Source organism: Drosophila biarmipes, chromosome X (assembly GCF_025231255.1).
Source record: "Drosophila biarmipes strain raj3 chromosome X, RU_DBia_V1.1, whole genome shotgun sequence".
Taxonomy (NCBI): domain Eukaryota; kingdom Metazoa; phylum Arthropoda; class Insecta; order Diptera; family Drosophilidae; genus Drosophila; species Drosophila biarmipes.
Window position 1 is genome coordinate 20,300,972 of NC_066611.1, and position 18,525 is coordinate 20,319,496.

General features: G+C 40.4%; 1 long non-coding RNA gene across 1 annotated transcript; it reads left to right on the plus strand.

Moving 5' to 3' along the window:
• The first annotated feature begins 262 nt into the window (after nucleotides 1–262).
• LOC127012492 (uncharacterized) lies at nucleotides 263–15,850 on the plus strand. Its single transcript, XR_007765983.1, has 3 exons — nucleotides 263–430; nucleotides 481–667; nucleotides 15,799–15,850. It is a non-coding gene; the product is annotated as an uncharacterized LOC127012492 (long non-coding RNA).
• The last annotated feature ends 2,675 nt before the right edge of the window (nucleotides 15,851–18,525 follow it).

Sequence of the window (18,525 nt, forward strand, 5' to 3'; positions counted from 1 at the left end):
TTTGTTATACGTGTTAACTTAACGAAGGTGCAGTTCCTTTTGTGGTTTGTTTCCTGGCTAAATATACACTTTGAAAACTTTTGTTTTTTAACCGCGCTTAAAAACGAGCTACACTTAGTAAAAAGCTCTATGAAAGCTAAACAAAACCGGTTTCAGAATATCCCCATTTGTAACTCATCTTACACATTTTTGCTCTCTCCTTTCTCCCGCGTGTTTTTGTTTTTGTTATTATTTTGTTTAGTTTATTCGCGTCTCTCAAAGAAGTTGGTTGTTTATACCACCCAACTAATCAATCATATGAAGTATTACATTTTTTTTTCAGTTAAAATCAAACAGTAGTGTTGATAACCAAGAAACCGTAGAAGTTTGTTATATCAACGAGACAATATTTTCAGCAAAGAACTAAACTAAATAATCACAGTGTCTTGAGGTAAGTTAACGGAAAATAAAACAGCAGAAATTTGTATATATTTTTGCCAGGCCAATCTGTTGTTCATGGCAAGCTAAGCTTTTGATGAGGAAGAACGCGATCTGAATGTTGTTGTTCCAGCACGTTAGAGCTTTCTTTCAGTTAGTGAATTGGGTTCCCTTGAGATGAAAGTGCAGCTGGGGGCAGTGGGCCGGATGGAAGGTCACCAAGTGTCAGGGAAATTAAGCCGAAAAACAGGTGAAAACATGATAATTTTTATGACAATATGATTAAGATTGCCTTTGATTCTACAAAGCCCTCTCAAAAAGTCCGTAGCGCCTACAAAGTTTCTGCACTCTAATTACCTAAGCTCTGTGAGAATCGCATAGAAAGGCAGAATGTGTTAGTTCTGGCCTGAATTCGGCACTAACTGTTCGCGGAACCGAAAGAAGAGGCTATGGGGTGCCGGAGTCAGAGCAACGGAAGACGATGGGAAAGAGTCGTCACCATCAAGCTGCACATTAGGTTTGGTCTATTAAACGTGTGTGCTCACCGCTCGTAAGAGCCTGCGATGTGTGCTGGGGGTAATTAAAGAGACAACATCTTCAGAATGCTGCCGGAGATCTTTTATTTATGACTTGACCATTCACCCAGGCTCAGCAGCATCAGCCGGGCTTGCGATTCAGCTGCAGACTTTTGAGTCCAGGCCTGGCCAAAAGTGTTTTGCAGTAGTGGCTGCCGGTGCTGCTGGAGCTGCTGCCGTTGCTGATGGCCAACAAATTCATAAACAACGCTGAAATCAAGTTTCGGCGGGGTCCAGGGGGTCCAAGGGGGCCCAGTCCCAGTTGATGTAGGCACAATCAAGATGTTGGCTAGGAAAATTCTTGGACGCGCTGGGGCTCCGACTTCTCATCCGCAAAAACTCCCCGTCTCACCTTATTCGTAAGTTAGCAAATTGAGGGTACATGACGTATTTCTATTTTTAAAAATATTAAGCTAGCTAAAAAACATTACATTTAATTTAAGTACAATTTTTGAAATTAAAATGCTGATCCGATAATAAAAGCACTAAAATATATAAAGGTGTTCGATCACAGTCAGAAATTAATTCAACAATTTTTTTTTGTTTTCTGCACTCTTCTGCTTAGTGTATTATTTAAAAGTAGAAAATTTTATTTGTTCTACACGTGATTTTACTTTTTACTAGACTTCATGGGATCCAAAAATGATTTCTTTAGAGTACAGCCACAGTCGTTGCTGCCTTAGAAGATGCAATTTCTTGTTTAGTTTTCGTTTTCGTTATTTATTTTTATCTTCATTTTTCTTTTGGCCGAGACGAAACGAGTTTTCCAACATTTTAAGCTTTTCCTTAGCCCCCGCCCCGATTTTTCCTCATATCATCTGGCTGCTGTCTTTGCGCTTCGCTGGAATCGCCTGGAATTTAATGCCACACTGAAAATTGCAGCCTCTGATATTCCATATGCATTTCCATTATTATTTTCATTATTGCATGCAACGCGAGCAATTGCAGACAAGTAAAAATGTCAAGTAAATCATTCGGTCAACTGATTTTTTCCTGATCTTCCAAGTCGTGCAACCAGTTCAATAAGCGAAATCGGAACCTTACAGATGAAAATGGTGTTTAAAGTGAAGCTAAGTCAAATTGCCACGAATTACTTATATCGAAACAACCAATCAAGACTCTTTGACTTTGATAAACGGGTTATGGGCCCTTGCCTCTAAAAAGTGAGATTTATGATACAATGTCGTCTATAATTGACTCTCCAGGCTGAATGATTTTCTCTTAATACAATTTTTTACGAACTCAACGAGACATGACATTCCATTCTTGAGCCTCTACTTTTTTGTTTCGTCAAAAATACTGATTTTTTGGCGGAAAATAAAGATGTTAGTTTTTTGGGCGAAAAATCGATATTTTTCGTTGACCTTTTTTGCTCTAACTTGGTCAAAAATGGTCACAAACCTAAGGGACGCACTGTTTTGGACAGTTGACAAGCCAGATAATCGATCGCAGTCATTTCCTGGCTGATTCTAGAAACTTAAAATTTTCGCACATTTTCAATTTTTTTGCAAGGGGTAGCATCGTATTTTTTGCGAAAATGGGTCAAAAATAAAATTTTTTAGCTGTGAATGCCAATTGATAGGGAATTTTATTGCGAGTTCGGCGAGGTATGACATTCCACTTTTGGGCGATTACTTTTTTTATTTCGACCAAAATACTGAAATTGTTTAGTGGCAAATCAAAATCTTATTTTTTTGGCGAAAAATCGATTTTTTTCGTTGACCTTTTTTGCTCTAACTTGGTCAAAAATGGTCACAAACTTAAAAGACGCACTGTTTTGAACAGTTGACAAGCCAGATAATCGATCGCATTCATTTCCTGGCTGATTCTAGAAACTTAAAATTTTCGCAAATTTTCAATTTTTTTGCAAGGGGTAGCATCGTATTTTTTTGCGAAATTGGGTCAAAAATAAAATTTTTTAGCTGTGAATGCCAATTGATAGGGAATTTTATTGCGAGTTTGGCGAGGTATGACATTCCACTTTTGGGCGATTACTTTTTTTATTTCGACCAAAATACTTAAATTTTTTAGTGGAAAATCAAGATCTTATTTTTTTGGCGAAAAATCGATTTTTTCTTTGACCTTTTTTGCTCTAACTTGGTCAAAAATGGTCACAAACCTAAAAGACGCACTGTTTTGGACAGTTGACAAGCCAGATAATCGATCGCAGTCATTTCCTGGCTGATTCTAGAAACTTAAAATTTTCGCAAATTTTCCATTTTTTTGCAAGGGGTAGCATCGTATTTTTTTGCGAAAATGGGTCAAAAATAAAATTTTTTAGCTGTGAATGCCAATTGATAGGGTGAATGCCAATTACGAACTGAACAAGACATGACATTCCACTTTTGAACCACTACTTGAAAATAAAGATGTTACTTTTTCGGCGAAAAAACGATTTTTTCCTTTTCCTAATTCCAGATTCCAGATTTAAGGCCAATCGATCGGGAATTTAATTAAAAGCGAAGTTTGGCATTCCTTATTTTGACCTTATTTCGCTGTCCTTATACCAACACTTTGATATCGTACTATAGTAGGTAATATATTTCTGCTCAACCCGCTCTACAAAGTCGGTCACCCTTAGCTGATATTTGCGTGAAGGCTGCTACTTTGGTGTTGCTGTGGATGTTGCTGCTGCCGGTGTTGCTGGTGGCACAGCTGTTCGTGTTGCTGCTGGCCACACGCTTCACACGCGTCTAATTAAATCGACCTCTGCTGCTGCGCTCACCCCTTGCCACGGTTTCCTGATTTCTTTCTTTTATACATTTTTCTGTTTTGTTTTTGGGACTCCGAGTGCGTGAGCGTAAGATTCAAGTTATTTTTCGTAGGCTGCTGCCTGCTCCGCGAGATTCTTTTCACTTTCTGGCCGAGAGTGTGAAGATACAACAATGGCACCTGCTGCAGCCACATCCAGCACACGGCAACAGCACACAGGTGCGAGTGACAGCTTCCCCGGGGGAAAGAGGGCCCGAACTGATGAGGGGAGTGGGCTCTGGGGACCGACAAAGGCAAATGCATTGTTCGATTTAACTTTCACTGATTGCCCGTTGACAATGCGATGTTGCTGCTCGTAGGTCGTCTGTATACGCCTTTATGAGCATATATTGTGTATGTGGGTCTTGGCATACAAATGATTAGCAAGTACTGCGAAATTCCATTTACTTTCTATATGGAAATCCATTTGCACACTCGAAAACATAGGGGAAAAATTTGAAATATATCTCAAAAGCTTAGAAAGTTAACACCCAGAAGCAGAGATATCGTTCTGCAGAGGCGACAACTAATTCGAGAAATTATTTTTTATGGCGTGCGGAAGCTTCGGCGGCCTCAATTCCCAGCTCCCTTCGCGTTTTTGCTGTTGTCTGCTAATTAAATGATTGTTTGTTTATTTTTCGGCTTTCTGTTTGGCATTTGAGTTTTGACGGCTAAAAATGAGACGAGATAATCAGCGGGGCTGGGTCCACGAAGGTCTTGATGGATTCATAAAAATATATTCGCCCATTTAAATGCAAAGTGGAAGAGAAAATTGGCAGTTCTTCGAATTTTATGGTGAGAGATGGGTGTTTGATTTGGATTTCGGCCTCGAAGGCTTGAATAAAAGTGAAATTCACCTTATTAAACAGGAACGACTTCCCATTTTCCTCGTATTTCTGTAAGCGATGAAGATATGCCCAGTAATTTCTGTTTTCCTTGTGAAACACCCGATGTTGCACATTCAGCTGCCTGCAGCTGAAAACATATGCAAATTCATCACACAAACGATCAGCACCTGTTTTGTCCAACAGGTGTACAACATTATCAAAAACACAAATCACAGGCTTTTGCAACATTGTGTGTGGACACTCAGCACGTTTAATACTAGTTAGTTGGAGCTTGATGGACTGGCTAGAAATTGGATAAGCAAAAATTGAGTAATTACCTTTGACTAACAAGTACCAAAGTGAGATGAAGATAGAAGAGCTAAAACGATTAATGTGGTTATCTTAATAATCAATCAGTTTCTTAATTTAAGTCCTATAAGTTGGTTCAAATATATGGAGCTTCGTTTTGTTTTCTTGACAAACTCTTAACAAAACGTTGGCTGATGAAATAGTTCTCCTTCCTACAACACAAGAAAAACCCTTCGTATCTCTGAAGTTGAAAAACTCTTCGAGCTTGACCCCCTTCCTAAGGCACCTTTTGGCTAGGGTTGGGGGCCCTTAGCTCTTGGTTTCGGTTTCTTGTTTCTTGTGTCTTGGGCTGCTTGCTTTCATAACAAATCTAATTTATTGAAGGTGAACGGAAATGTGCGCTAATTTTTCAATGATTAATGATGTCTGCCAGTGCGGCGCTGTGCAGGCCAAAATGTGATTTACTTTAATTAATTAAATGCCAGCAAATGCCGAACAGCATTGGGAGTCGTGAGTCGCAGCCACTTCAAGTTTCTTGACCTTCGCTCGCCGGATTTCTACGGCGGCAACATGCACGGCAGCAACATCTGCGGCAGCAGCAGCAGCAGCAGCAGCAGCAGCAGCAGCGACATCAACAACCCATTCATAACTCACGACTTTCGCGACAATTTTCACCTATAAGTCATCCGAATGATAACGAAAAACCCGCCGAAAAGCACGGCCATCTTGCAACCAGTTTGCCATTTCCCTCTAGGGGGTGTTGACGACTGAAAAGCGGCTCCTGGTATATGGACTACAAGTGAAACTGGCCAGGAAGACAGCCCGATTCGGAGGGTGGAAGTCAAAAGGCCTTGTCTTGGCTGTCTCCCAATAGCTGTAGGCTGGTTTATTCATTGAGCAATATTATTTTGGATATAATAGTCGAAATAGAACAGAGTACTGCCCGAATCAGCATATATACATCTAACTGCCCACAAGACCACCCGAGTCGATGACGCTGAACTCCTTTCCAGAGGCAATCCGCGCACTTTTCACTTCACTTTTCACTTTATGTTTCGCGCCGACAATCGACTGTTAATTTGCATTTAATTTATTTTCGATTCCCGGGAAGGAGCAGAAAACAAAAAGTATTGCCCATAAAAATGCTCGGGGGCTGAGGACAGGTCCAGGCTCAGGTGCCCCCCATAAATCGCCGTTGCTACCGTTGCCGCTGGGCGAGCAAGTCTCGCTGAACATCGCCTCCCCCATTTCCCGCAGTGTCTCCTGCCATCCACTTTCTACACTGCTCTGAAAAAACTACTTTTTTCAAATGTCCTTTAATTTTAAATTATTGTATTCAAATACGACGCTTGTTTTCAACAAGAAATGTTCTGATTTAAAGAAATATCCTCTCCCCTTTTCAAGAAGAATCGGTTCTCAAATCAAGAGGAAAGTATTCTCAAAGATCTTTTCAGAGTCCTGTGAAAAGGAGTTGTGTAGTGGTCATTTTTTGCTGTGCACTCAAGTCGCCGGCGAAGTTTCAAGCCGCACCAAATCGATTTGAGCTGCGATTTTTTAAGCATTTCTTGCTATTTCGGCCGGTGCCTGGCTCTCTCGTTAAGAGAAAGGCGATGCTGATCAGTCGCACAAACCAGTAACGACTACACCGCCAGCCAATACAACAACTACAGCAGCACTGGCCGAAGCAACAAACACACGTGAACAATTCACTTTCTAATGATGCACGCTCAAAGCCGAAAAAGTCGAAAACCAAAAAATAAAAGTCCCGAAAATAAATAAAATATGGCCAGGCCGCAAAAATCTGTTTTTCATTTGCAATAACTTTTGGGGTTGATGCCAGCGTCGCCTAAGGAAAAAATAAAACAAGTTACGAAAAATGTGTCCTGTCATAAGCTCGCCAAATTTATTTGCCAATTTAAAATTCAGAAATTGAATATTATGAGCAATTGTGCAATTAATTATATATATTTATGTGATGTATACAAATAAATTGTTTTTTATAAATACCAAAGAAAAAAGAGGGAATTGGAAACGGCGCATGGAAATGAGAAATTAAGGCGATGAAGTGCAAGTTGCAGATAAGACTGGCACGTTAGACTTCTTTTTTGAGATTTATACAACAGTAGATAGGAAATAATTAACAACGGATAAATGGATTAATGAGGTTGCATTTAACTAATTAATTGAATTTATTTAGCTGTGTTAAAGCCAAACCCATTTGTAGTACTTTCTTTCTTTGGGGTTATGCAATGAATTTTATTAAAGCATTTTTGAGCCATTAAATTCCCAAGTCAAAACAATTTCACAGCTGAAATGCTGCGCCCATGTAGGACCCAGTTTTTTGGCACCCTCAGAGAAGTACGTGTATATTTGTTGTAGTTGCCTCAAATTGAAACCCGTTTCACATTGCAAGTGGACGGCAAAAACCTGGCGAAATGAAAATGAAAACGACGTCGGCGAAAATCCCATCATAAGAGATCTGGTCGGTCCTGTCCGTCGTCTGGGGTCTGGGGTCAACTGGTTCGCCCTAGCCGCGTTTTAAGTTAATACCCGACGAGTGACCGCCAAAACGGGCACTGAAAACACAAAAAATCCAAACAACAGCCAAGACAATGCGAAATAATAATCGTAATAACGATACAAGTCCAGTAACGAGACAGAGATTAATGTCGCATGACAATCATGACGGAAATCTGAGCCCGAACTGGACGGTGTTTTTCAGGAAAAAGTGAAAAGTCGCCGTCGCAGTCGCCGGCGAGTCGCAAAAATTGACAACACTTTCAATTGTCGCCGCAAAGTCGCAAGCGGCAACCTTAACAGCAGCGAAATCTTGGCTATTTAATGAAAACAAAAGTGAAACACACCCAGAAAAAACGGAGAAATAAATAAAAATAAAAGAAAGACGCCCTCGTTCGCTGGGGAGTGCTGTTGTGAGCGAAACCGAAAGTGGCCGGCATTAAAACTTAATTAAGGCACAAGGTTCACAGCATTAACTGGACATGTCCGACTTGTGGGGGGCTTACTGTGGGGACCCCCGAGGAAATCACCTCAAGAGGTGGCTGTAATATGTGGGGCACAGCTGCAGGAAAACTTGCCTTGCTTTCCACATTAAAAAGCATATTTTAATCTACCACAATAATTATTTTTAATAAAAACCATCATTTCCTTCCATATATATTTCCATTCTTTCAATTTAAGCCCCAATTATCTTCTGGTTTCCCTGTAGATGCATTACTGTCAGTCACATGCCAGTTTCTCCATATGCTTATTTCCCGGGGCAATCATAATTTTCCCACAATAATTTGACGACTGCGCCTGCTCCACTTTATGTCAGAATATCCCACAATCCAAATGCAATTGGGTGGCCATTTGTAAGTAGTTCATCAGCTCAGAAGCTTCATTTTTCACCAAGTCGAAGAGAAAACTTCACATGGCAAAGCCAAAACGACCTTGTGGGCTTTGTTTTTCTGCCGCAGAAGTGATATTTACTTGGGTGTACTTACATTTTTATTTATTTTAAGCATTTAAAAAAACGTATGGGAATAATAAAAAAATACGAATTCCTGTAGTTGCGTATTCGATTTAATAACTTTGGTTTTATGTATATTTCATTTATTTCAAGGATTTTAGGATTTTATAAAGATGTAATACCTTTTATTAAACTCAAATATTTAGGCAATATTCTCAATCTTGGTTTCCCAATTTTTAAATTAAATGAAGCACTTGCATATGTTTTGTACTTAATTACCCTACTCTTATTATGCAAACAATGGTTTCTATTTTTTGTTTGCTTACCGGCGCAGGCAATTTCCCTTCGATTTTGGTCTTTTGGCCAAATTAATAATGGATTGGCCCTTCGTTATTATTCTTTTCATTCAGCTGACCCTCGAATATCGCCGGGCTTTGTCTCAGATCCGAAGATCATGAGTTTGAGGCTTGTTTTGACTCTGGCTTTGATCTCCTCGTTTGTTTGAGCGTGTCAGAAAAGTTTGACTTGTTGTCGATGGCTTGCTCTTTGCCATTCGAATAGTTTTACCAATGACCCACTGACTCGCTCGGCTCGCAGAATTAAATCGCTGGTCTTTTCTTACGGTTTTATTATATTCGTATTTGGGTATTTCTTATTTATTCAAAACTCGATTTTGAATTCGGCATGCCCCATATTGGGCGGGCGCAAAAGCCAACTCTAAACCATTAATAATTGTCATGTGCTCTCGTGTGGTCGAATTTGTTTTTGGCGGCGCTTTTCATGCCGCGATTTCCTACTTCCGCAATTCGAAATCTATGGAAAATTTGAGCCAGCAGCAGCATGATTTAACAAACGTGATTAGCGTTTTCTGAGTTTTTCGTGTTTATTATTTATATTTTCATAACAAGTGCCAACTAATTGTGAGTGGCTAGCAAATAGACACACAACGTACTACAAATAGGAAATCGATATCGAGTAATAATGAGAGTAAATAATAGGTTTTTGAAATCAATGCGGAATGGTAATGTCAATATTTGCCAGCCCATTTATTTTATTTATAGTTAACTTCCTTAGAGATGGGTTTTATAAAAGATTAAGTGATTTTCCTGAAGAGTTGTTTGATATATATTTTTTTTTATTAAAGTGAAGATCAATTTTTGTTATCTAAAAATATTTGTACTTAATACATTTCAATCCCATTGACATTTCCAACAAGAGATTTTATTTTAGCTCACCGTAACTGTGATAATTATGATTTATAGAACGAGTTGTCGCTGATTTCGGCATTGTTTCAGCAGCGATTACGCTTCACCTTGGCCCCCCAATAATTCCCAGAGAAACCCGAAAAATATGTATAAGTTTATTGTGTTATGGATAACGACGAAATAAACGCAACAGCAACTACAAAACATTAAAATCATTTCCCGCTTCGAATGCATTTTCAAGGCGAAACCTTTCAATGCCTTCCGAAGGGTGCGCGATGAAAAAATATATGTTGAATATTTTGTCAAGCCGAATAGCAGCTGCACGAAGGTCAGGCAGCAGCTCGGGCTCGTTGAGAGTTAAGTACATCGCCTGAAATTAAAAAAATATAAATAATAAAAACAAGCCCGATAAATAAGTGGAATAAGCGGAGAAATACGCGTGTGGGGCGCCCGAAAAACAAACATCGAAGCTCCAATGGGATGACAGATACAAATGCCTAGGCATTACGATGGTAATCACCCTGCACTCGGGTCGCAGATGGAAGACGGCTGTGGCCATCAGCTCTTGACAAATCACTCAAAGCAATTAAGCATTTCTGCACAAAAATGTATCTTAGAGTTCGTAAGAAACGAAAAAGATACAAGAAAGGGCGGGGTTTGTATGTGCTTTTCAATTTTCATTTTCAAAAGCTAACTTTTGCAATAGTAAGGAAATGGCTTTTATTTTGGTTACTTTTCTGTGGTGTTTTTTAGAAATTAAAGTTAGTATGTATCTTAATGAGAAAATGTATCAAACTACTTCCCATGTTTATTTTCACATTAAAAGGTATTTCTAAAGGCGAGCCGAAGCTTTAGTAGTATTAAAAGACAAGGTGCCACTATCGGCTTAGTACCGTTTATGCTGCTACTTTCGCTTCCAGACCTTTCCTTCGAGTCAGAAATTTCCCATGAAATTTCCGATGAATCCAAAAGAGCCGTAATCATCGGTGAACCCATTGAAACCCCGCAAATTAATTGGAAATCTTCGTGAGCCGCCATCCCACCCAAGCCAGCTGATTAGGGAGCGATTATTTCCCAATTATTGACCACACGAAGCAAATGGTCTTGCCGGATCCATTGGATGAGCTGCGTCTGCATCGATTACTATCAGGAAGCGAAAAGCAAGAGTGTGACATAATAACACCGGCGTTGAACGAACACGCACCGGGCCAGTGCGAGTACGAATCCGTATCCGAATCGGTGGCTCTAAAAAGGGGGTTTTTAGAGGGTCTTGGGGCGGAATCGAAGCAAATGTGTCTGCGGTTGAATGCAGCGACTAATGCCAGACATTTATGGCATTACGCTGCGATGAGGGGTACGCGTATCTGATGGGTATCCGAACTACCTGCTACTCGGCTATCGATTACCAACACTTCCCCCTTGCTTTTTCCGTGCGCCGCCTTTGCCGAGGGTGTTGTAAAATCTTGACAGGGTTCGCTGCAGATATAAGGAAATGCTTTTGCGACCATAAAATATTTACATACTTGTCGGCTGGTTGGGGTATGTTGTCATGCGAAATTAGCAGTTTTTAATTAGGGAAATTCGCCGATATCCCCAAGATTTTTTATGTAAATGCGTATTTACTGATACCAAATCAACACAATCTTCAAATTTATTTCATTATCTTATTAATTTTTCATTTATCATTATAATTTATTCTGTATAACTTAAAAAAATAGTTTTATATATTTTTAGAATTATATAAAATGTTATACGAGGCAATCAAAACAAGTTTGCATTCTTGTAGACTGTATCTTTAAGTAGAAAATGTTTAGATCTTGGAGTGTCTATTGTTATATTTTTCATTGCTATGCCAACACACTCATCAACCTAGGGTAGCACGGCTTCGACAGTGAGTTGCACTGCGTTTCGTCTTCATGAAGTGCATACCTACATGGGGCTCGATATGATATGATATGATATGATATGCGGCCAAGCGAGGCAGCAAAACCTTAATTGCAATCTCGACACCGACGGTCGGCGGAGTGGAGTAGGCAGCGTTGAATGCGAAGTCAGGCGAAACCCGGGCCCAGTCATCACTCGAGTACACTCGCGTCCACTCGCTCAGTCGCCGAGCTTGCAGCCTTCCAGTCAGTCAGTCAGTCGGTTCCAGTTGCAAGCTCATGGCTATCACATGGCTCCATTCAAGCGTTTCCCAGTTGGGCGTGCAACCCTCGGCAGAAAAGGCAGAAAAAGTACGGAAAAATACAACCGAAGCCTGGGACAGGGGCAAAAAAGGTGTCGAGACCCTATAGGCAGGGGCCCATTGTCTTTTGTGGGTCTTCGATTATAATGACGATGATGCAACGGCCCAGGCCCCTCCCACTTTTTCCAGAGCCACGTAATCATCAGCCAGCGACTTTTTGCTTAATTTGTAGCTGCGCGGATCGCTTCCTTTCGGTTTCCGACCAACTTGCGTCGGGCCATCAACGCGCTGCTTAGCAATAAAAATAAAAATAAAAATAAACGCCTAACGAACCTCGCATGTACTAGGCAAATCAATTTGCAGCAGATAACAGCCAACACGGCGAATAGGAACGCAAATGCGATGGCCAAAGTCGAAACGAAAGTCAGTGCAGCTCCCAACCCCAGCACAGAAAAAAACGTTTATATTATGTAAATAATCGTATCAAATTTCACATAACAATAAGGAAATTCAAAGACTTTTCTACATTTAAGTAATTATTTAAATATAAACTTTATGTTAACTATACCAGGTTCCAAGTGAACTGCATTTTTTGCAGTGCACCCACAACAGCTTGCCCAAATTTAAAGCCTGCATTTTGCATCCGCAAAAGGTTTCCAACTTTGTGTTTTGTGATTTTTACACTGATTGTAATCAAGCCCAAACTAGTTTACTTTTTGTTGAAAAATTGTAAGAGGGGGAAAAGTTGTTTTTAAACTTTCCTTTGGAAGCCAGGTAGGACTTCTGTTTGATATTTTAATAACACATTCTTCACATCAACTGCAGCAGTTGTGAACTTAATTATTATTTGGTTCTTTGTGTGTTATTACCTCTATTTAAAGCCGTAAATAATTAAATATCACAGGTGCCTTAGCAAATATGTTATGCATACTTCCCTTCAATTAAAACTCTGGCCCGCTCTAACTTGGTAATACCCAACCTCTAGTTTCAATGTCTTAGCCAACCAAACTAGTGGCCACCCTTGACGAATTTCTGCTCAAATCAAATTAGCACTTGTCTTTTAATTAGTCCAAAAATGTGACCAATAAAAAAGCACCGAAATTCAAAGAAAGCGTGACTTGGTCAATAGCTGAGATGGGCAAAGAAAAAAGGCGCAGCTTTGATATGGATACTCGTGAAAGTCTTCACTTCGCTCCCCCACTCGGAGATTTCATAATCAATGTCATAATCGAATAATTTTTCTATGAACAAATTTCTGTTTGTTTCGCTGATGAATAAAAATCATGGCAAACAGAGGAAGAAGAAAAGAGCCTTGTTTAATTTGAGGGAGGGGGCGTGGCCCGGCGGTTGAAATCAGTTTTATTTCGACTTTGGTCGTGTTGATTTCTTAGTTTTTTCCGCTTTTATTTCGTGTGGATTTTTACCCACGCCGGCGAGCAAAACAAAAGACTTAGGAAACGAACTTGCCCCCAAGACAAGTGATGTAAAGAGGGAAAAAATGTGGCACAGCAGCCGCAGCAACAACAAGTTGGGCGAATTAGTTGCTCGCATTGTTGTCGCCGCTGTTGTTGTTGTGGTTGTTGTTGCTGTCTTTCTTGTTGTTGCTGCTGTTGTTACAGAACAAACCGCTCATTAGGCCCATTAAACTGCAACTGTGAATTTTGTGTGCTGTGTGAGTGTGTCCCGCGAGTGTGTATCTCTTAGTTAGTCGCCGCCGCTGCCGGAGATGTAATTACCCGAGAAGGGGCAACTTTAATGTTAACACAAATTCCCAAACACACTCGCGAGGCGCCATTAAAGTTTCTCTCAGTGCAAAATCTGGCAGGCTCATTAATCGCAGAATTCGTTCGACCGAATGGTTTATTTCAAAATCCCTAAAATAAAATTGGGTACTAAATGTATATTGATTTTTCATCTAGTACCCTTGTATTATATTACTTAGCTACACACATTTGTAAAACCTTTTATTCCATTTTGAAAATAACATTAACGTCTAATGTTTATTTCCTAAGGCAAGAGGTAAGACTAATCTTTCATGCTCAGGTCTCATAATTATTTTTAAAGCCATTCATTTTAATTAACTTATATCTGCATCTGCAATTAAATGCCTGTATTTGCTGTGATATAATTAGTTTTTAATTAGCTCGGTTATGATGTGGATCTTAAGCTTTAGCAAACCCAAAGCATATGTGGCTGTGAATGGCATCATTATGAAAGTATTAATTATCGCAAGGCTTCCTGTTCTTAGACCATTAATTTTAAATGATTGCTGCCTCATATTGCTGGCTATAATACATGAGCATAGTTTTAATGCTAGAACGCTGCAGTAAACTATTCGATATTTAATAATTCCACTTTTGAAATTAACTGTTAATATACAAAATTGTTATATTTAAGCCATGGAAATATTTTCTGGAGTGGCTCAACGGCCAAAAAATATTAGAAATATTGACCATAGGTCCTCTGATTTTTATGCAACTTTTCGAGCTGCCTTCGCTCCCCCGTTTTTGGGCTGCTCCTCAGTGTGAGAGACTGTGTCATCCGTGGACATGGGTTAAAGTCGGGGTGCTGATCGGGGATTGGGGATCTGGAGGGGCCACTGTTTTCCACGGACTGTGGGTGTGTTTCGCCAGCGGGAAATGGGCAGCTAAAAGTGCAGTGCACAGTACAGTGTGCACTTGCAGGGCGCATCTTCCCGCAAACGAGAACCACGACAATGGGGCTGCCGTTCGGGGCTACATTTGCAGTTGCAACTCGAGATGGGGATATAGATGGGCCTGACGATGAGATGCTGCGCAGGGGACTTGTGGGCATTGTCTGAGACATGACATGAGAATTAGGCAGCCAAGCGCACTCGAGTCGGAAGAGCCAAGTCTGCCAGGCCGGCCTGTGCCAAATACGAGGAGACACGGTCGTCGTTGTGCACAGAAAAAAATATATTGTAGCATTTTGGATATGCCTAGAAATCATATTCCCCTCTGTATATCCATCAATTCACTCAAGTATCTGTGTGTGCCAATGTACCATGGACAATATTTTTATAGACTATTTTCGGTGGTAAAAATTATATAAAATAGCGTAGGTAGCCTTGAAAAGTTGTGTCTTTCTTTTGGGGTACTTAAATACCTCATTAAGTAGCTGCCAGCCAGTAGTCCAGCCGTATATATCGCAACTTTTCTCCCCGTGTAAAGCTCCGTTCGCCATTTGCGACGCGCAAGCCTCAAATAGTGTATTGGGGTAACGTTCATCACGTTTGTCGATGCAATTTCACAGATAACTGTTTTTCCATGTTTGCCACCACCGTGGGGGGCGGAGGGGAGGCTGCGGGGGCGGGACAGGGGCTGGGGAGGGGTTGAGGTCGGGGAAGCGGCCTGCAATTGCATAATCCGCCAGCAGCTTGGAAAACAATGCAAGCGCTTTTAAAATGCCGCAATTATCCCCGGCAAAACCAGAAAAAGAAGCAAAGCAAGGCAAAAATCCCAAAAACCAAAAGACACATTTTGGTTTTTCTTTTTCTATTTGTATTTATTTTTGTCGTTATTTTGTTTTTTCCTTTGTGGGTCACAGCAGCCAAGCCGTCTAAGACTTTGCAGAATTCGTAGGCCATGCACTTCCAGTACCTTTTTATTACACTGTCTATCAATTAAGATAGAAAAAAAGCTCTAACACTTTAAGATACAAATAGGTTTTGGAACGTTCTAATTGCTTTTGTATAAAACTATTTTTTTAGGAATTACATTATTTTTTAGGAAAATTGTTAGGAAATTTTTTTCCATTTTAGAATTTGTTCCTAAATATTTACTATTAAAGCCAAGCAATTTTCTGGCACTAAGGGTATCCAAAGTATCTTTTCGCCAAGCCATTCGCATCTTCTCTGTTTGTTTTTCTAGACTTTTATGTCGCTGCCATTTAGCTGTGGCATTTCAATTGCAATTTTGTTTTATTTGCCTTGCCTGTCATTTGTTTTTTGTGGGCTTGTTATGACATTTTTGGAGTGCCATTTGAGTGATTGTCTGGCATTTGTTTGTTTGTTATTAACAAATTACAATTTTTATTGCAGATACCCACCGGGCTGTGGAAATATTTGAATACTAGAAATATTCCACTGCAGCTATTTATTTGTTCATGCCGGTAAGTATTCAATTTTTCTTTTCCAAGCCTTATGCAACATATGCATTTCCTTTTGCTGGCAATAACTCAGAGTTCGTTCAACAAAAAAAGGCAAATATATTAAATGTCACGGCACAAAAGAAACTACAAATATTTAGATGCATTTTACATAAATTGTGCCATTGTCATGCTTGAATATTTTCTTTTTCAGCCGACTTTCCCACAAAATGCATTTGATAAAGGCAGCACAATTTTCTTTAACAAAAGGCCGCGTTCGAAAACACGTACAAATATTTTGGACGTTAATTTGCCGCCAGTAGAAAGCTAAATGTTAATGAACCAAAAAGCCACAACACAAATTTCCACTAAGTGAATATTAAGAGACATGTGTGTGCATCCGCGGAAAAAAGCCATAATGCATAATAATGCTATAATTTCCAAGGAGACAATGCACTTTGCATTTGAATGATGACAAACTGGTTGCATATACATTTTATGACCTCTTTTATTACCTTGAAAGAAATATCACTTAATTTTGGACCGCAGCCATGTGTAGATAAACACATGAATGCTGGGGAAAACCGAACTAAAAATCTATTAAGTCTTACTTCGATACATTTTTTTGAAAGCCCTGATTAAATTCCAACCGGGAGCGATTTCGAAAGTCGATTGCCTTACAAGGCCCCGCGATCCTAGGCACAGGTTTACCCAATCAGCGATTTTGATCAGGACCCGAGACAATCTTAGGCCCAAACTGCGATGACAAGACAATGAAAAGTGAAATTGTCTCGATAGATATTCGTTTTAACCATTTTTGCTTACCCTTTTTTTTGCTAGCTGGTTTTCCTTTATTTTCGAGCACGTTTGTTTGGTTTTCACATATTTCTCGGCGTCAGCGACGAGGGGGAGATCAATGAAAGTCGCGTCGATTTCGCATGTTCGCATAATCATGCCAAAAACGGCAACAAAAGACCATCGAACACTTGGCCAAAATGCAGAAAGAGGAGAAAGGCGACCTGTGGCACTGGTTCACCTGTTTTCCCTATGTTTTTCTTACGTTTTTCCGTCTGAATCTGAAACCGAATCTGCAGTCGCAGTCGCGTCTGAAGGACGTTTGCCCAAAAGGTCAGAGGCTGAGCCGCCGAGCCGTGTCAGCGAAATTCAAACGAAATACATTTAACAATTAAACATTCAAATGTTCGAGTTGACAGGCAACAACTTTCACCAATGCCGCCGCACAAAAAGTATACAAAAATAAGTAAAACGAGAAAAAACTCCCATGCAGCAGGGGCTACCAAATAAAATCCAAGCAAGCAACCGATGTCAATCAAAAAACGCCATCCACCGACACTTTTTATTTGCAGCTAGTTTTTTTGCACAACGGCTCATCCATTGAGAAATGCTGAAGGTTAAACTGCAATTGAATGAAAAGAAATACAAATAATTGGGCAGACATGAGAGGAAAGTTAAGGAGCCTGACACACACTCGACTCGGGTTCTCCTCGGGTTTTCCGTACTGTTTTTACCTGGCTTGCTACACTCGATATACTACGTACACCTGCGGAGACACTTGCCGCAAATTCGCCTAATAAATTGGCTTCATTAGCTGGCCTAGCCATCGGAAAGGAAATCACATTTCGGGCCTAATGCCTGTGAAAGAGATTTCAATTTGGATCAAATTAGCCCTAAGCAGGGGGATTGATAGGCTTTTGAGTAGGTAGAAATAGATGTTAACCGCGATCACGGCGTGCATAAGGCTTGATCTTATTAAAAATAATATTTTCTGCTGTTAAATTGAGATTGCACGTTTTTACATTAAATATATGGGTTATAATTTGAAAATCATTTAAAATTTAATTTTTAAAAAATACCCACCTTACTACATTCCTTGGTAATTCTGCGCTGAAAGCTGTACAGATCCATTAAAATTTTAGCCTAAAATTCCTATTGTTTGCCAAATCTGCTTGCGCCTCGAGTATAACTTCCTGAAAATCAAACCGCTGTCTTTTCGAGTACTTTTGGGGCTCAGTGAACATGTCGAAGTGACATTATGTGTATGGCATGCTGGCCAAAACGCGAGGCGCTCGAAATTCGAACTGTGGGCGAGGCAAACGGTTCGTGACCGTTACCAATCGATGGGGCTTAGTTTGGTTCGGGTTCCTCGGTTTCCCGGCTTCAGGATGGGCCAGCCAGTTAGCCAATGCTGCGGACAATTACAGTTAGCTCGGCCTATGCAAATTGCGTGCATGACAACAAATTTGTGGACTGATTGATTGACGGGCCGGCTGATTGGAAAGGTGTGCGCACTGCGCAGGCGCACGCACTCTGGATATATGTTGTACGACGGTGGAGTGCGGCATACTGTGCAGAAGGGGGAAAAGCGCGGCCAGACGTCGGCTGTTAACCTTGATTTGCGAGCCAGCCAATAAGCAAAACAAAGAAAATAACACGGCACAGAAAATAAATAACACCAAGTCTCGCGGCTCAACGAGAGTCGTGCAAATGAAGTCATTTCGAGTACTCAGCTCGCCTTTCAATTGAGGGCAAGCGCTTCGAAAAGTAGGAAAAAGTAGGTATACGAGTATATACGATTTAGTTTTCTGCGGCCGAGCATGGGCGAAAAGTAGCTCCCCACTCGCCCACTTCGTCGCAGGTGTGAGCCAAAGTTCTGCTTTTT